At 51.6% G+C, this 19,145-nt stretch overlaps 1 protein-coding gene across 1 annotated transcript in view; it reads left to right on the top strand.

The window, feature by feature from the left end:
- Nucleotides 1–1,408: 1,408 nt before the first annotated feature.
- Nucleotides 1,409–19,145, top strand: part of DDIAS (DNA damage induced apoptosis suppressor) — a 395,303-nt gene continuing 377,566 nt past the window's right edge. Inside the window, exon 1 of the mRNA XM_069639879.1 lies at nt 1,409–1,652. The gene's annotated coding sequence lies outside the window, so the exon portion shown is untranslated. The remainder of the gene's footprint in view (nt 1,653–19,145) is intronic.

The raw sequence follows: 19,145 nt of genomic DNA, 5'->3' as shown, positions 1-19,145 counted from the left end.
CGCCACATCTAGATGGGATTGTGAGGGTCAGCAAGTACTCATCTCACTCAAAAAACTCACACAACCATCTCCCGCACAACAAGCCGCATGCACTTCACAACACTGCAACAACACATAAGCCGGAGCAACAGCACACGCGGACTGACACCGATCCAATACCTGCACCAAAGCTCAGCACCCGGTGTATTCCGAGTTGAAGCTGCCAACAGAACACCACTCCTCTCACTATCCTACTCCCTCTTCACCTTACTAACCCATCCCACCTTATCGTTTACAGATCCGCCAGAGCGCCTGGGAACCAATTCCGTTGGTGACGGTGCGCGGTACAAATACCTTTAACATGTATGCACAGATTCATCTATATGCTGCATTTGCCAGGCATCTGCATAGCTCTCAACTCACCCACTTTTGGCGGGTGTCACCCGCCTTCAAAGCAGACGAATCACCCGCCAAGTCCCTCATATGCCCATTCACTTCAATGGGCCTCTCACACGCCAAAAAGAAAATCGGGTGTTTTCACCCGCCCAGGTGTCACAAAAGGTTGGGAGCTATGCATCTGTCATAGTAGCATGGAAAGCATAGCTCTCAACTCACACGCTTTTGGCGGGTAACACCCGCCTTGTAAACAGCTAACTCACCCGCCAAGCCTCCAGCACGCCCATTCGTTTCAATGGACCTCTTACCCGCCAAAAATAAAATCGGGTGTTTTCACCCGCCTATGACACAAATGGTTGAGAGCTATGGGAAAGCACTGGAAAATGTGCTTGTACTGTTTAATAACCACTCAGCACATCATGATCTCTCATAAAACTAGGGTAAGACTAGGGTACCAGGTCATGCACCAAACAATCTTGCTGAACAGAACTCTGGAGTTCTTACCCTCTCACCTTGACCCATTCTCGCTCATATTTCCTCTTGCTCATTATCAATGGCACCCTCTATCAATGGCTTCCTTCCACCCTTGCTCTGTTCCAGTCTCATTCTGCACACCTTATCGCACACTGCAGCCTGGCAACATGCAAAGAACTTCAGTAAACGCCCAAACTGTTGGCATTGCCAATGCTTGTTTAACCAAGGTTCGAGAGCAGATGTTATAGTACTTCTAGCTGGGCAAGACTTGCACCCACCAGATGCTGCAGAAATCTCAGGGTTTTTGGTTTTCAAATGTAGTCATGTCTGCTGCAGCGATCCGTTCAGAAGAACGCAGTAATATACACTAGTATCGGCTGATTGGCACTTCCACCAGCCGTCTCTGGTGTACTACACAAGGGTCTGCTTCCCTGGTACTGTACTCCCATATTTTATTATAATACGGCACCAAAGACAAAGAACTGGCAAGGGGAACGTTACGTAACGTGCTAAAAGTCACATGACGACGGGGAAGTGGGACGCACTGTTAGGGTCCGTTTCTCGGAGGGGAACTAGATACACACCATCCCTAACTTCAACGAAGCGCTGCGATGGGCAACAGAGCGAGCAGCCGGGACAAGGCAGGGTGGCGGCGTGGCGCGTGTTTCAAATGTCAAGACACAGCTTTTGGGTGGGAGGATATTTAACTCTGAAGCATATTCAAAGTTGAATCCAAAGCAGGATCCAGGTGCTGCTGAGGGCACGTTCTTGTATCCTTGGCACAGCAGAGGAGAACTTTGCAGGTAAAGAGGTCGCACTGTGGTGATTGAACCACTAATTACCTAGAATGAAGACTCCGCTTTAAACTTTTATCACTTTCTGTTCTGTGTTATTTGGGGGATGACATCTGCCATTAAATGACCGTGAAGCAATAAGAGCCATCTGATGTGCCATCTCGCCAGGTTCTGGATTTCCCGAAGGGCAGTCTGGCATTGCATACTAAATGTAAAATACAGTAAAAGATTGCCGAATGGTATGCATTTAACACATCTGTTCTTTGAAAAATGGTAATTACCATAACGTTGCGCATAGAAAACATAACCTAACAGGCGTGGTAATTATCCTTTACAAATATCGATGACCGTGTTATGTTGTGATTGCGATGTACATGGTTACGATGCAGCTTCCAACTGCATTGCATTGTTGCCCATGTAAGTCCGAGTGGCGAATGGCGGTGGAGTTGTCAGTGGCATAAATGTACTACAAATCGAGAGCCATACATTTGCGCCATTGCATGGGGAAACGTGTATTAATCGCAAGGGGCTCGAATGTCAGCCGCCAGATGGTAGTCCAGCCGCAGATCAATGGTGATCGTCTATTTAGAAAATGCCAGGTAGCTTTATTATACATTTATATATGGTTGATTATGGTTTCAGATACTCTTAAGCTATAAACACAAGAGAGACAACCCACCTGTAGTACCCCCTCCTGCATGTTATCAATGAAGACACGCAGGAGTCAGTAAGTTGCTTGGTAACTGGCGCACGTGAAGCGCCCCTTTCATTAGAAGCCGGACGTGTCCCACGTGACAATGCACGAGTATAGGAGGGGCTTAAGTTATACCCTTGGTATGGGATGCTGTAATTTAACACAAATGTTGGGTGGCCAGATTTTCAACACATATGAGCCCCAACCCGTACTCCCTCGCCCCCATTCTCACAGTATATGCATACAAATTGTTCAGCTTGAGTGTTGATAAAAGCAGGCAAATACCAAGCATGATACTGATTGACTTATGTATTTTAATTTAATATTTGTACAATGAACTTGACTGTTATTTGTATTTAGTATCAAAATGTGGAGCATCTCAACTATAACCCACAAAAAATGTAAATCTTAATAACAAAGGTGCTTTTTTTGCTCTGTTTGACATTCCATATCTTGCTATGTACTTTCCTCTCAGCCTGTCTCTATGGTGCAAGCAGTTAATGCACAAGGCTTGTACCTGAAACATTGGGGGTTCGAACCCATCCTAAGATTACTACATTCTTAACATCCAATACTGTTTACATAGTTGATAATTGTGATTAAAAAAATAACATGACTGTCAATCGCCCCTTGCCCAAAAACAGGACAGGGGTTTTAAAACATAAACATTCTTGGGACAGGGGGACAGAGGTCCCAATCCAGGGACAGTCCCGGCTGAACTGGGACGTCTGGTCACCCTACACAAATGACATGCTGTAACAATAAACATAGCACCAAACACTTGCATTACATTCTGTTTGTTTGATCAAATACATATAACACTTTATTAGTCCAAGAGATGTGGAATACTCATGACGTGCTTGTTCTGGGTCTGTTTAATCATTGTAGATATGAATGAACACAGCTTTTGCTGGGCCATTTTTGAGCATACATACAGGCGAGATCCCAACTTTTACTGTGACCGCTTTATTTCCACTTGCTACATGCAGGATCACAGCTTTCAAAACTCACATCATGGTTCTCTGAAATACATTAAACAGAAACGGGAAAGCCACATTGACTGCAGTCTAGTGGCAGATGCCGGTGGGCTCAAGGCAGTTTTGCTGTCATGGGTCGCCCGGTCGGGTGATGAAGGCCTTTCCACTGAGGCGGGGTTTCATTTATGCCCTGACCATTGCCGCCGCCTCTCTCCCTGACCGGTAGATGCTGACCTTGTTGTGGTGTCGGGGCGGCAGCATTCTATCTGCCAGGCTGCACAGGCACCCTCTGAAACGAGGGCTGTGGGTGGGGTGAGGGTGCCGGGCTACAACAGTCTGAGCCGCCTTTTCCCGTCCGGGCAGGGGATGCGTTGTTTCAGTCCAGCGACATGCCGCACAGCTTGCCCTTCATTTCGGCAGCATCGACCATGGGCACGCCAATGTCTCTGCGCAGCCGCTTCCTTTGTTCTCTCGGCGGTGGTGACAGCACTTTGCTGGGCCCTGATGACCGGGCCCCCATTGTGACATTCCAGAGGCGGATTTCGCTGCGCTCAACCAGGAGGGAGTATGATTGGAGCAGGCAAAGGAAGCCAGCTCTGCAGCACTGCCATTAGCCCACTTTATTCATCCTGTGACAGCGGCAGTGGTTGCACCTCGATTGTTCTCCCCCAGGTGGGTGTTGTTCCTCTGTTGCATCGGCCGCCTCTCCACCTGTGTGGGCAGGCAGAAGCGGCTCGACTGCTGTGGTGTGCTCCGCACTATTATGCCTGCTGTAGCCACACACTCTGTGCTCTCCAGCATGTGCTAATCTCGCCGGCAGACCAGTGTTAATCAGGGCTGCTGTCATGCGTTACAGGCAATGGTCGCTGTGGTAGTCCTGGAGACTGACATCCGGCTGACCAGCGCCATTGTTTCCTCCACCATGGCACCACTTGGAGTTACGACAAAGTGTTCAGTGTGTTCTAGTTCTTTTTCTACAGTGCCAAACGGTGCTACTGCCTTTGGCTGCCTCAGCATATACACTGCCAGCCGTCATAGCATCTCAACCCTCAGTAATTCTACCCGGCTCAGCTCATTGTGAGTTTTCTGTATTGCCCTTGTTGCTTCCTTCTCCTGGCCCCCCTTTGTTCGTTTTTCCTGTGCCTCAGCCTCGCTTGGTTTGAAGGTGACGAGTGGAGAGCGCGGCGAATGGAGGAGGCACCCCGATAACCGGGGCAGGGGCCTTCCTCCTTTACGCTCTCTTGCCCCTCCCCCACAGGGGCAGGGGAGAGGGCGGCAAAGGAGCCAGAGAAAAGGGCGCCAAGAGCCCAGGAAAGCCTGCGAAGGGCAACAAAAGAAGGGGGCGGGGCTTGGGGCATAAAGGCGGCGGGCGCCCGGCACAGGAGCACTTGCAGCTCTTCCAGCAGCCGGGCGCCCGTCAAGAGTGGAGGACTTCTTTTGTGAGCAGTATCGTGGGACAGCGGAGCAGTTTTCCGGGACTTCATTTCTTCGTGCCGCGAGGGGAACGATCGGGGGTCAGCGTCAACGGCGACCACGAAAGAAGTCGGGAAGGAGGAGGCGACGGCCAGCTGAGCGTTAAGGCAGCGGGACGTAAACGCTCGCGGCCAACGAAAGGCGAGGACAAGGAGTTCCCCGGAGAAGGCGCAAGTCAGCTGTTCGGTGAGGCTACGGGGACCTACACGCTCGCGGCGGTGAAAGCGGGAAGAGTTGGGAGCTGCGAGAGAGGACCCGCAGTCCACACGGTGAGCCACAGCAACAGCGGAGCATTGCGGGAGGAGGCAGCCGATATAGCACAGTGCGGAGAGCATTAGACTGAAGGGCTGAAGGCCCCTAGTTCGATCCCGGGTGTCGGCAGGGGATATTTTACCTACAGAAGAAAGGAACAAAGAGAGGGCTGCGGTGCGTGCGCCTCAGTCTGCTCAAGGAGCGCTTAAAGGTGCTGTCTTAAGGCAGAAGCCTTCGAGGAGTGGCACGAGTGGAATAGCAAGGAGTGGTTGGGGGCTACAGAACTATTCAAAGCGCTTACAAAGGAAGGACACCATCGAAAAGTATTTCCTTTTGGCGGCGTGGGCGGCATTTGAAAGCAGGAGAACACGTAGGACATTGGGCTGAGAATTCATTGAGTAAAAAGGGAACCATGCAGATGCAAGGGAAAAACCAGGAGGACCAACAGAAGGATGACTTGGAGGCATTTTTGATGATGGCAAGGAGGGCTGGGGACAAATATGGCACCAGCTGGATGCAGTTGATGGCAGCACAGGTGGGAGCTGAGGGTGCAGGGCGCAACCAGAGGTCCGAGTCACCGCTCTTGTTTCCACCTACACCCATCGAGGAGGCATGGGTGGAAGTGCACTCGCAGGAAGGGAAAGAACTGGACATTGAGGAGCTCGAGGAGGAGGATGAGCCAGTCGTTAAAAGAAAAAGAGTGATGACCAAGAAAGCGAGGGACAGCCAGCAGCAAGCGGCGGCAGCACAGAAGCGGAAAGCCAACCCCAAGGGAAGGGGGAGGGCGCAGGAGGTTGAAGCCATTCCGGCACCTGTCCCTGCTGAGGCTCCAAGGCCAGTGGGAGGTCCTCGCAGCACACCTGTAGCCACACCGGCGGTAGCAGCTGAGGTGCCAAACACCTTGGAGATGGTGAAAGGTATGTTCAGGGAATGTATGGAAGCTTGGGTGACGGGTGCAAATGGTCAGTTACCTGTTAATAATAATGCTTTGAACATGGTGGGTAAAGGAACGCAAGGGGGTAGTGGGGTCATGGAGCAGCTTGGCTCGGGGGCGAGTCAGCCCGTGGTAGGCGTAGGTCAGTCAGTAACGGGAGTGAACCCTGGGCAGATGGCGACGCAGGGGGCAAACACCACCTACACGCCACAAATTGGGGGGACACCTTGGTGGGGGGCACAGGCTCTTTCACAGGGACACGGGCAGGAGCTGGCCAGCAATAACGCAATATACGGGAGGCCCATGCCGGGGTTTGCGCCGGCCAGAGTGGCGATTAGTGCACTGGCATGGCACATCCCGCTGGCATACAAAGAACGGGTATGGAGGAAGGAGTTCATGGATATTATGGAGTTGTTGGGGATGGTCCCCTCGGGACAAGGCTTCAGCGAGCCCACTGGGAGGGAAAGGGAGAAGGAGAGGGAGAGGCCAAAAATAGAGCTCAATATACATACCTGGTTAAGGGCGTTCAGGGTTTATGCCACTATTATGTTAGAAAAATTCCCACAAGATGGTGTTGCATTGATGGCGTACGAGCAGTATATTCATGAGCAATACTTGAAGCATGGGGGGATGCATGGAGCAATTACGATAAAGGTTTTAGACTCAAAATGCAGGTATGGCCAGCAATGACCTGGGATGAAGTGGATGTGGGGGGGCGCATAGACACGAAAACGGTCCCGGCCAGGCCAGTAGATGAGAGTGTGGCAAGCGAAAGACCAGCCCCGGGCAAGGGCAGGGGGTCCTACTCGAGGGGGAGGGGGTCCTTTCGTGGGAACTCCTCTTGGAACAGCCGGCCCAATTACCAAGGGGAGTTGCCAGAATGTTGGTTATTTGCAGAAGGGAGGTGCTCTTATGGTAATGCGTGCAGGTTCAAGCACTCAAAGGCTGCAAGCACAGAGAGGCACAGCCCCGCCAGCCGAGAGGGTAAGGCAAGGGGCAACGCAAAAGGCAAAGAGAAAAGCAAGCAGGATTAAAACACAGCTGCCAACGCCAATACGTTTACAGGCCATGATGCCTTTCCTGAATACATATTGTGACAAGGATGATGCAAAATTGTTATGGGAGGGTTTCAGGTGGGGGTTTAAGATTCCTTTCCAGGGGCAGATAGGACCTAAGGAAGCATGTCATTTGAAATCTGCGTTAGCAAGGCCTGAAGTCTTGACACAAAAAGTGGGGAAAGAGGTACAGTTGGGGAGGGTGGCTGGCCCCTTCCGCACACCTCCACTGGAAAACTTGGTAGTGTCCCCGTTGGTCTTGGTACCTAAAAAGGAGAAAGGACAGTACAGACTGATACAGCACTTGTCCTTCCCCGAAGGGGAGTCGGTGAACGATGGCATTGCGGGAGAGGAATGCAGGGTTCACTACGCAGCATTTGAAGATGCAGTGGATTTGGTAAAGGCGGCGGGGGTGGGGGCCCTCATGGGGAAGGCGGACATTGAGTCAGCTTTCCGGTTGCTACCAATTCACAAGGACAGCCATCATTTGCTGGGGTTCAAGGTGTTGCAGGAGTACTTCTACGACAAATGTTTACCGATGGGGTGTGCAATTTCATGTGCGTATTTTGAGAGGTTTAGCAGGTTCCTCGAATTTGCAGTAAGGCAAAGAAGCAAGGTCGGGGGGATGGTGCATTACCTCGATGATTTCATGTTTATTGGGAGCAAAGGGACGCAGGATTGCAAGAACCTTATGGCGGTATTTCAGGAGTTGATGGAAGAGTTTGGGGTACCTCTGGCTAAAGAAAAAACTATGGGTCCGGTCACGTCACTGGTGTTTTTAGGGATTGAAATTGACTCTGTTGCAGGGGTGTGCAGGCTTCCGGGAGACAAAGTACTGAAGTTGAAGGAGGTAATTGCAGGATTGTTGGGCAAAGAGAAAGCCACTTTAAAAGAGCTTCAGTCCCTAGCGGGCAGCCTGAATTTTGCGGGCAAGGTGATCCCCCCCCCCCCCAGGTAAAGCATTCGCTAGAAGCATAGAGTTGAAAACAGTGGGCGTGAAGCACGCAGGTCAGCACGTGCGCCTAGGAAAGGAGGTTAAGAAGGATCTGGAAATGTGGAATACCTTTTTGGACCATTTTAACGGGGTATTGGTGTGGAAGGAACCCCTGGGGAAAGGAGATGGACCGAATCTGGTTACTGACTCGTCAGGGGCTCTAGGTTTTGGGGCCATCCTGGGCAAGAGGTGGTGCGGGCAGGCCTGGCCGGCCGAATGGCGGTCCGAGGGGATCTCTAGGGACATTACGGTGCTGGAGTTGTTCCCGATAGTGGTGGCATTCAAGCTCTGGCCGGAACAGATGCAAAACAAAAAAGTGCTAGTGTGGTCAGACAACCTAGCGGTGGTACAGATTATCAACCAGGGAACTAGCAAGAATGGTAGGGCATTGGGGCTGCTCAGGGAACTGACAAAGTGCCTGCTGCAGCTGAATGCAGAGGTCAGGGTACGTCATATACCCGGGGTTAAGAATGTGGCCGCTGACTCTTTCTCGTTTGCAGTGGGGAAGGTTCCGGGAAAACCATCCGGAGGCGAGCGCGAGGATGACCCCCTTCCAGACACAGTGGTGGGGATTGGTTGGGGAGATCTGAGCGCACTGATCGACACGGCTCTCGCACCAGGCACTATGCGAAGATACAAAGTGTGCTGGGAACGATTCGTGGCCTTCCAAAACAATATTCTGCCCGAGAGCGAAAAGGAAAGGCCTGTGCGGGCCTTTGTGGGATGGTCTTGGAGCCAAGGAAGGTCCAGGGCGTGGGTGGCTTACCACCTGGCGGCGATTGCTCAATTCTACAAATTGGGGGGCATGCCCGACCCCACTAGGGAGCATTACATTGTTATGGCAATGAGGGGTTGGGCCAAACCCGACGAGAGACGGCCCATAGATGTGGGGAAGTTGCACAAATTGATCAGGAGCTTGGGGGTGATGTGCAGGGACGAGTACGAAAAAGGATTGTTCTCAGCAGCCTTCTCACTGGCATTTTTTGGGGCTTTAAGGGTAAGCGAGCTGGTTCCAGCCAACAAAAAGGGTAAAGGCTTGAGTTTCCTGAGGAGCTGTGACATAAGTGTACAAGGGGAGCGGTTATGCATATTTCTGAGGAGATCCAAGACTGACCAGACGGGGAAAGGCAGAAAGATTACGTTAGGGAGTATCCAGGACAGCCCGGTCTGTCCAGTAGGATGCGTGAGCAGGTATTTGAGTCAAAGGTGTCACACAGGGGATGAGGCCCCTTTTGTGGTACATAACGACGGGTCAGCGCTAAGCCTGTTTCAGTTTAAAAAGGTGTTGGACAGGACAATGGGGGAGGCGGGGTTCTCAATGGGGGTTTATGGGACACATTCCTTCAGGATAGGGGCCGCCACAACTGCGGCTGGGATGGGCCTGGGAGCAGAGACAATCAAACAGATTGGGGGCTGGAGGTCTGGTTGTTTTAAGCGGTATGTCCGGCCTGATAAAATGTAAGACTAACAGTTCCTCCCTCCTGTTTCCTCGCAGTAGCACCAAGGCGGGGAAGGCGGCGGTCTGCCTGGGTGGTGGGCCATTAGTTTGTGTCAAGGGCCAAGGGAAGCTGGTCAGCCAAGCAGGAGGTGCTGACCGCCGGGGAGTACCGGGTGCAGTGGCACGGAGTGCCGGGCATGAAATGGGCACAGCTACAAGGGCACATACGCAGTCTCCTGAGGGGCCACCGGAGGCCTGATGTATTGGTGGTTCACCTCGGTGGCAATGATTTGGCTGAGTTGGGGAGGGGGATCTTAATCAGGGAAATGATGTCTTCATTGCAGGATCTAGCGGCTGAATTGGGGGACACGGAAATCGTGTGGTCTGAAATCATCTCGAGGCGCGAATGGAGGGGCGCTGAGAGTCAGGCAGCCGTTGAAAACTCAGGGAGGAAGTTGAACTGGGCCATGGCGAAGTTTTGCAAAGGGAGAGGCCTCCAACATATCAGACATGGTTTGATCAATCTGAAAAACAAGGAGTACTACTTGAAGGACGGGGTGCATTTGTCGGAGCAGGGAATGGATATGTTTTTCTGGAACATCTGCACGAAACTACTGGAGTTATAAGCTAGGAAAGGGGGGAGCCACGGTGGGCGGTAACCCACCTTTGGCGTGGCGGGTTTTGGCAACCTAATATAAGACAAAGACTCCGAATGAGCCATTGCTAAACCGGAAGGGGCTTCGCCCATTCTAGACAGCGCCTCCTGGGAGCCTAAACGGCGGGGGTGTCTGGCGGTAGCAATTGGGGCTCAACTTCCCCCCAACAAACGGCGCTCCCCCAGTCCGCAAAGACCTGCATGGGCAGGCGGTTTCTCAGACTCGAGGGCCTTGGGGGAGTTGTGCCTGCAATCAATATGGAGGAAAAAGGGGGAAGCAGGACGAGGAGCAGTCGCCACACCTGTTGGAACTAATTTTTACCTGTTTGCAGTGGTCATGTATATGTAAAAATAAATCTGCGGCCTTGTTATGCCAAACCAAAGGAAATGTCTCATGCAGCACCTTACTGGAGGGGAAACGAAGGGGCTGACAGAATGAGTGAGGTTGGATACAAACGGCATAGCTATTGGACAAATGCCCAGGTTATGAAGGTGACGAGGGGAGAGCGCGGCGAATGGAGGAGGCACCCCGATAACCGGGGCAGGGGCCTTCCTCCTTTACGCTCTCTTGCCCCTCCCCCACAGGGGCAGGGGAGAGGGCGGCAAAGGAGCCAGAGAAAAGGGCGCCAAGAGCCCAGGAAAGCCCGCGAAGGGCAACAAAAGAAGGGGGCGGGGCTTGGGGCATAAAGGCGGCGGGCGCCCGGCACAGGAGCACTTGCAGCTCTTCCAGCAGCCGGGCGCCCGTCAAGAGTGGAGGACTTCTTTTCCCACCCTCCCACCCTACAGCTATGGCGGAGCCTGGACGTCGTTGTCGCAGGATGGACAGGCGGGTTGTGGCAACCTAATATAAGACAAAGACTCCGAATGAGCCATTGCTAAACCGGAAGGGGCTTCGCCCATTCTAGACAGCGCCTCCTGGGAGCCTAAACGGCGGGGGTGTCTGGCGGTAGCAATTGGGGCTCAACTTCCCCCCAACAAACGGCGCTCCCCCAGTCCGCAAAGACCTGCATGGGAAGGCGGTTTCTCAGACTCGAGGGCCTTGGGGGAGTTGTGCCTGCAATCAATATGGAGGAGAAAGGGGGAAGCAGGACGAGGAGCAGTCGCCACACCTGTTGGAACTAATTTTTACCTGTTTGCAGTGGTCATGTATATATAAAAATAAATCTGCGGCCTTGTTATGCCAAACCAAAGGAAATGTCTCATGCAGCACCTTACTGGAGGGGAAACGAAGGGGCTGACAGAATGAGTGAGGTTGGATACAAACGGCATAGCTATTGGACAAATGCCCAGGTTATGTTGATTCCTGGGTGGGTTCCCTTGCCTCTGGTCACTGGTTCCTTCCTTCTGGTCTGCTTCCTTGTTGCCTCCTGCTCGTTTGCCTGGATCCTTATGTACTAGGTTCCTTGTTCCTTCTTATTACCTGGTCTACCAACATTCCTGGATTACATTTCTCCCGCTACCGGCTAAGAACACTACCTACAGGGTTTTTTGTTCCACCCCTTTGGGGGAGGTTCTTTTTCCCTGTACTTTGGCTTTCTGCTCTGGGGGTCACCTAGCCTGGGCTGGTGCCTTTCAGGCAGCGTGGCAATCGGAGAGTCACGCCCCTATCTGCATGACACAAGATCCAAACAGAGGTCTCGTCAAGGATCTTCTTCCGGCAAGCCATCTCTAAAGACGTCTCGGGTGCGCTCCCTTTCTGCAACCGACAGCTGTGAGTGACAATAGGTTTGTTGGACGGTGCATGTAGGCCACAGGGCCTCTCCAGTCAGGCTGACGGTTGTTGGACAAGATTCGCCCAGGGATGCGAGAGCTCAGCATGGCAGACCCTCTCCCTGTCATGTTCTGGCATAGCCAGGGTGCACGCATGTTACCGTAGCCCTCGTCGCCAGATGTTTTGGGGGCACGGCGGTGCCGGCCGCCCTCCTGCATGTTAGCATTGAACACACGCAGAAGTCAGTAAATTGTTTGGTAACTGGCGCACATGAAGCCGTGTGCCCCTTTCATTAGGGGCCTGACATGGTGTTCCACGTGTCACTTAACCACGTGACACTGCATGAGCCCAGGAGGGTCTTAAGTTAGAACAACGCCAGCCATCCTTGCACGCTCCAGCACCAACTGCCATATTCAGAGCGCTCACATTAGAAGCATTTATCAACAGTTTCCAGATCTTTCAGTTGCACACTTGCACCATTCTATCGACATTCATAGATCGCAAGCAGGACAGGACAGAGCGGCATTCAGCCAGACACTACATCTTCCTTCCTTACAACACACAGTCATATCCACATCGTAACCTCACAAGCATCCAACTTAATTACCAGGATAACACATAGATGTAGACCAGCATGCAGGTAGGCACAAACCCAACACACAAGAAATCAAGCTCGGCAGAAATATACTCTGTTAGGAAAGATTTGTCTTTACAGCACCTTTTTCTCCATTTTTGTGAACCCCCAAACATTTTGCTTTTATTTATCTGATCTGCTCTTTTTGCAGTGCAGTGAAGCCTTCAGCTTCGCTACACTGGCTTTTGTTCATTTGTCACGGGGAAACTGGCATGTCCTTCAGGCTACCATACTGGGAAACATTGTTTCCCTAGTCTTGTTACATTGTTATCCCTTTTGGTAATTTTTTTAATCATTGTAAAATGGGGTACACTTTTTGTTTTACCCTAGTCTAACACTTTGAGGATTTTTAGTTACTCTAGGTGTGCCTAAGGGAGAAGCTGATGGCAGTGCTTACCTTTTGCTATTTTTTAGTGTATTATATTTAAACCTTACTGCCTTTACTGTGTTTGATTACCTACTGTGTCTAGTGTCCAAACATGGCTGTGACACAATTTTCATTTGTCCCTTGGCCATCTTTTCACTTACATTTATTCCCTGACCTGTGAGGACAGGAAAACCCTTATATGGACTTCCAGTTCCCGGGAAAGCGGAGGCTTTTCGCAGGCTACTGCAGGGCCGTGTGTGTTTGCTGCCTAGGAAGTGGATTGGGACTGTCTGGACCCAAGCCACAAACTGGTTTGTGTGTTTGAATGGAAGGCATGAGCTGTGCCACCAGTAGTCCGGAATGGACCATTTCTGGTGTGTGTGGGCCAGATCTTTGATTGGCTAGTGGGAGCTTAGTCTCTTGCCTGCTTTTTGAATAAGAGGAGGACCCCTGCATTGATTCGTCAGAAATCCTGGAAGAAACCAGAAGAAGCCAAGTATTATTTCTGTCCAGCTGCAAGACGTGTAAGGAGTTTGTGGACCTGTTGGAAGAATCCCTGGCGACCAACTTCTGCTGCTGTCCTGGAAGGGAAGAGCCCTGTTTTGTAGGTGGTCTTCTGCAGCACTGCAAAGGATCTGCAACCCTTGGTGTGGAGGGAACATCCATTCTCGACGTCTGCTCGGAGTCCTGCGAAGAAGAGCCCTCGGAAGTGCCCCTGAGATACGAACCGAAGTCCAACTGTGGCAAGGGTGCCCCCCCTCTGTCACCTTGCATTGGTGGCCATCGTCCAAAACAGCTTTCCTGCATCCAGCCCTGTACTGAGAGGGGCCATGCATAGAGTTCTTTTGCAGTCTCTAACCTGAAGACCTTGCACTAGTATTTGTCACTGACCAGAGAAGTGCTCCAAATTTGTCACTGACCGGAGAAGTGCTCGGCATCAAGGATCGTAGCTAAAAGTGGGAAAAGCATCCTTGGACCCTGTGAGAAGGGGCCCGGAGTGGAGGGGGTGCCGGGAGGGGTAGCGGGACTCCGCGTAATCGCGGCAATGGGCCGCGAGACAGAAAACGCAGCCCCGTCCCACCCGTTCTCCCCGGGACTCTACAGGATCGCGGCAATGGGCCGCGACATGAAAGGAGCGGCCCCCTCCCGCCCAGCCTTACCTGAACCCGCCAAGGGTAACGCCGCGGCTTGCAGCCCGGGAGACGGGTTGGTGACGGCGAACCCGCGGGAAACACGGGCAGTCACGGAGAGCCGGCCCACACGGCCCGCCGAGCGTCTCTCCCCACCAGGAAGGGAGAGAAGGGAGAGACGGCTTGCTCGGCGGGGCGGTCCGCTCTGGAACGGCCACAGAAACAAACGCACATGGCGAGAGGGAGAGACTTCAAAAGGGGGGAGGGACTCACGGGATGGAGTTGCCTGGGAGCGGGACTCTTCTGGCAGGCAGCAGAATCAGCCACTCTGGGAAACCACGGCAGCCTTTAAAGGAGGCGGGACATGGCAATACCAGCCAATGAGAAGTCTGATTGACAGGGAAGCTTTCCATTGGGGGGAAGCAAGTCACTCACATCATATAAAAGCCCGGGAACTAATCCAGCGTTTGTTGATGATTTTCCTAGTCATACGAAGAGCACAAGGAGAGAAGGAACAACTGGTGGGCCTATCCGGACAACAAGGAGACTTAGGAGGGCTTAAATCCTGTACCTGGAAGACTGCCTGAGTGGAGTAACTCTCAAGGAGTTCATGGACTATATTTTCATTAGTTTAAAATCACATGAATAAAGTATAATTTCAGCAACCCAAACCTGGTCTGGGTCTTGATTTCTACATTGGCGACAAAGGTGGGATCAGCGACAACGCGATGGAGACCCTAATTAAAACCCTGACGGATGGCCAACAGCAGTTGCAGCAATTAATACAGCTGCAAACACAACAGGCAGTGGCTGATCGCTAGGCGTTCCAGCAAGCCATCCAGTTACAGGGCACTCTACAGACCACAGCCCAGGACAAACAACATGAGAACATTATCAGGCTCACAGATGCAGTAACCAGCACGAGGAACCAACCCATGGTGCCGTCCACCCTGCTCCAGAAGTATAAGGAGGGAGAGGATCCAGCCTTTTTCTTCACAAGTTTTGAGAGGATTGCAAGAAATGCGCAATGGCCGCCTGAACGCTGGGGACAGTATGTGGCTCCCTTGTTATCTGGGGTAATGCAGGGTGCATATCAGGCTGTGAACCCCAATGGTAACACTCCATATGGGGAAATTAAAGCAGCTGTACTGGACCGTCTAGGCCTGGATGAGGAGGCCTATCGCCTTCAGCTAAGGGACACCAAGTTAAGAAACGGGGAGAGTCCCAGGCAGTTATATTACCGCATTAAAGATCTGACGGAGAAGTGGATGCAATCCCCTACACCAGCCAATCAACCCCTCCAAGATAAAATAATCCTGGAACAGTTCATAGAAGCCTTGCCGAGCCCAATGCAAAGATGGGTTAGGCAACACCACAGGCCTACATTGGCAGAAGCCGTGGACATTGCATCGGCTTATCAAAAGGCCGGGTACAGTCGCTTCCCCTCAACAAGTATACCAAGATGGATGACGTCGCCGAGCTTTGAACATCAGATCCAAAAAGGCCCAAAAGTGGCACACACCAGATGGAGGCAACCGGAGGAGGTCTCCAGGAAACTAGAAGAAAGGAAGACTGGATACGAGGAGAGACAGCCACCCATAATCCCGGGAGTTCGACAACCCCAGTGCTTTGAGTGTGGTGAATGGGGTCACATTGCCCGGTTTTGCCCCAGAAGGAAGACCACAGAACTTATGGAAATTGGCTACATGAAGCCACACCCGGAAGTACGTAACCCTGGTCCATACATCGTGGATATAAGAGTGGATGGACGACCGACCTGGGCTCTGCTGGATAGCGGAAGTCGACAAACAGCCATATCTCCCACCGTGAGTAATAACCCTAATTTACCTAACCTTTCTATACCGATAAAGTGTATACATGGGGACATTAAAACATACCCGATGAGAGAGGTACAGATAGAGGTGAACCATGAAACCACTCAATTAAAGGCTGCCGTCCTTCCTACACTACCCACCCCAGTGGTCCTGGGAACTGACCTACCCCACTTTATTAAAGCACTAGATGAAGAAAGAGCGAAGAGCAACAGAACCTCGAACATAGGTGACTCTAGAAACCCCCCCCCGGACATAAAAGACGGAATAGACTAGAGTGGTGCCAAGCCAGTTACATGACCCGACCCATTAACTGGCAACCCGAGGATCATGAGGACTCCCTGAGGGGGAAAACCCTAACTGATCCCACCCTTCGGGTAGCCCGTGAGAGAGCGGCCAATGAGAAAGATCCAGACGTAACAAAAGGACCTGGCTTCCTGTTCCGTCATGGACTATTGTACAGAAAATATAAGGCGGACGATGGGACTGTAAAGGAACAATTGATATTACCAAAACCCCATAGAATGGTCATAATGCAACTGGCACACAACCACCCCTGCGGCGGACATATGGCCTCTCTGAAAACGCAGCAGAACATACTGAGACGGTTCTACTGGGCAGGCATATACGGTGAAGTATCCCAGTTCTGTAAGGCGTGTCCCACTTGCCAGCTAACAAGTGGCGTCTTACCAGCAAAAGCCCTTTTGCAGAAAATGCCCCTTATTAACGTTCCTTTCCAGCGGATAGGCATGGACATAATTGAACCCTCAACCAGCCCATGGTCATCCCCGATAGTGTTGGTACCAAAGCCCGATGGTACTATTAGATTTTGTATGGACTACCGACAATTAAATACGATCTCCAATTATGAAGCATATCCTATGCCACGAATGGACGAGCTGTTGGAAAGGCTAGGATCCGCCAACTTCCTAAGCACGCTTGACCTAACTAAGGGTTATTGGCAGATTCCCTTGAAATCCACGGACCGGGAAAAGACTGCCTTTACCACTCCCCAAGGTCTATACCAATTCAAGGTTTTGCCATTCGGGCTACACGGTGCACCAGCCACCTTCCAGAGACTGATGGATGTCATACTACCTTCCCCATGAGAGTTATGCTGCAGCTTACTTAGACGACATCGTCGTGTATAGCACGACCTGGACAGAACATGTACGCCACTTGGAACAGGTGGTGTCTGAGTTCTTTAAGGCAGGCCTACACATTAATCCGAAGAAAACAGTGATAGGGGCACACGAGACGAAATATCTGGGACACTTGGTAGGCGGAGGCACGATACGACCGCAATTCTCAAAAATCCAGGCCATCCACGAGATTCCTACTCCATCCACGAAGAAACAGATCTGTGCCTTTTTGGGTTTCATAGGCTACTACCGTAGATTTATCCCAGATTTCTCCTCGGAGGCAGCTCCACTAACTGACGCTTTAAGGAACAAAGGGTCTCCCGATTTGACCAAGAACACTGCTGCTTTGGAAGCCATCGATCTCCTAAAGCAGAGGATCACCTCAAATCGAATACTTCGGTGCCCCGACTTCCATAGACAATTTTTTTCTTCAGACGGACGCGTCGAATCAGGGGCTGGGAGCAGTTCTTTCACAGGAACAAGGGGGCGAACTTCAACCCGTCTGTTTCGTGAGCAGGAAGCTCGTACCTCACGAGGAGGCCTATTCCACTATTGAGAAGGAGTGTTTGGCCATCAAATGGGCGGTAGAGACCCTCAGGTATTATCTCTTGGGTCGCTGCTTTACGTTGTATACCGACCATGCCCCCTTACAGTGGCTCGCAAGACATAAAGATACCAACCAGCGGGTACTCAGATGGTTCCTGTCTCTTCAACCGTTCGATTTCCTTACCTTACACAGACCTGCGGGTTTCCAGCTGGTGGCCGACTATCTGTCCCGGAATCCTCCCTTGCCCGATCGGCCAGGGTTTGTGATGGGGAGATGTGAGAAGGGGCCCGGAGTGGAGGGGGTGCCGGGAGGGGTAGCGGGACTCCGCAGGATCGCGGCAATGGGCCGTGAGACAGAAAACGCAGCCCCGTCCCACCCGTTCTCCCCGGGACTCTACAGGATCGCGGCAACGGGCCGCGACATGAAAGGAGCGGCCCCCTCCTGCCCAGCCTTACCTGAACCCGCCAAGGGTAACGCCGCGGCTTGCAGCCCGGGAGACGGGTTGGTGATGGCGAACCCGCGGGAAACACGGGCAGTCACGGAGAGCCGGCCCGCCGAGCATCTCTCCCCACCAGGAAGGGAGAGACTGCTTGCTCGGCGGGGCGGTCCACTCTGGAACGGCCACAGAAACAAACGCACATGGCGAGAGGGAGAGACTTCAAAAGGGGGGAGGGACTCACGGGATGGAGTTGCCTGGGAGCGGGACTCTTCTGGCAGGCAGCAGAATCAGCCACTCTGGGAAACCACGGCAGCCATTAAAGGAGGCGGGACATGGCAATACCAGCCAATGAGAAGTCTGATTGACAGGGAAGCTTTCCATTGGGTGGGAAGCAAGTCACTCACATCATATAAAAGCCCGGGAACTAATCCAGCGTTGATGATTTTCCTAGTCATACGAAGAGGACGAGGAGAGAAGGAACAACTGGTGGGCCTATCCGGACAACAAGGAGACTTAGGAGGGCTTAAATCCTGTACCTGGAAGACTGCCTAAGAGTGTAGTAACTCTCAAGGAGTTCATGGACTATATTTTCATTAGTTTAAAATCACATGAATAAAGTATAATTTCAGCAACCCAAACCTGGTCCGGGTCTTTATTTCTACAGACCCTCTTCTATATACCTGCCAAATCCTAAGAAGACTCGGAGTATGGAGTGTGAATTGTAATAGTACTTACCTGAACCCTAACTCCTTTTTAAAATGTTGGTAAGTTTTATAAACATTTATAACAGTTTGGCTTTGCCAGTGGTTGCTCACACAAGCGTTCCGAAAGTGGAGGTCACTTTTATTAGCTCCTCCACCCGTTCGAACTCTTCACTTGACCCCAGAAGCCTACACTAATTTATTCCTGTCTCGAAAACTCTATGGAACTTTGGTGAACAGTTGGGCCCCATGCAACTTAGGGGTGGACTTCTAAAGTTAGTGTTGTATCTCTGTGGACCTATAGTGCTGCATTCTAATACTTGCCTTCCTTTGCAGTGGTTTATGTATTTCGCCCTACTCCAGTGATTGTATATGTGCATCCTTTTTTTTAGTCTTGTGTGATGCTACATGCTAGTAGTCATTTTTCATAGTGTTATATGGACATAACTAATTGTATGCAAGATTGTCTAAGTATGTTCCTTGACTTTTTCACTGTGTGTATTCATTGAGGACCCCTTACAGGCCCA

This window comes from Ambystoma mexicanum, chromosome 7q (assembly GCF_040938575.1).
Source record: "Ambystoma mexicanum isolate Mex_15411 chromosome 7q, UKY_AmexF1_1, whole genome shotgun sequence".
NCBI lineage: Eukaryota > Metazoa > Chordata > Amphibia > Caudata > Ambystomatidae > Ambystoma > Ambystoma mexicanum.
This window is presented reverse-complemented; position numbering and strand designations above follow the sequence as displayed.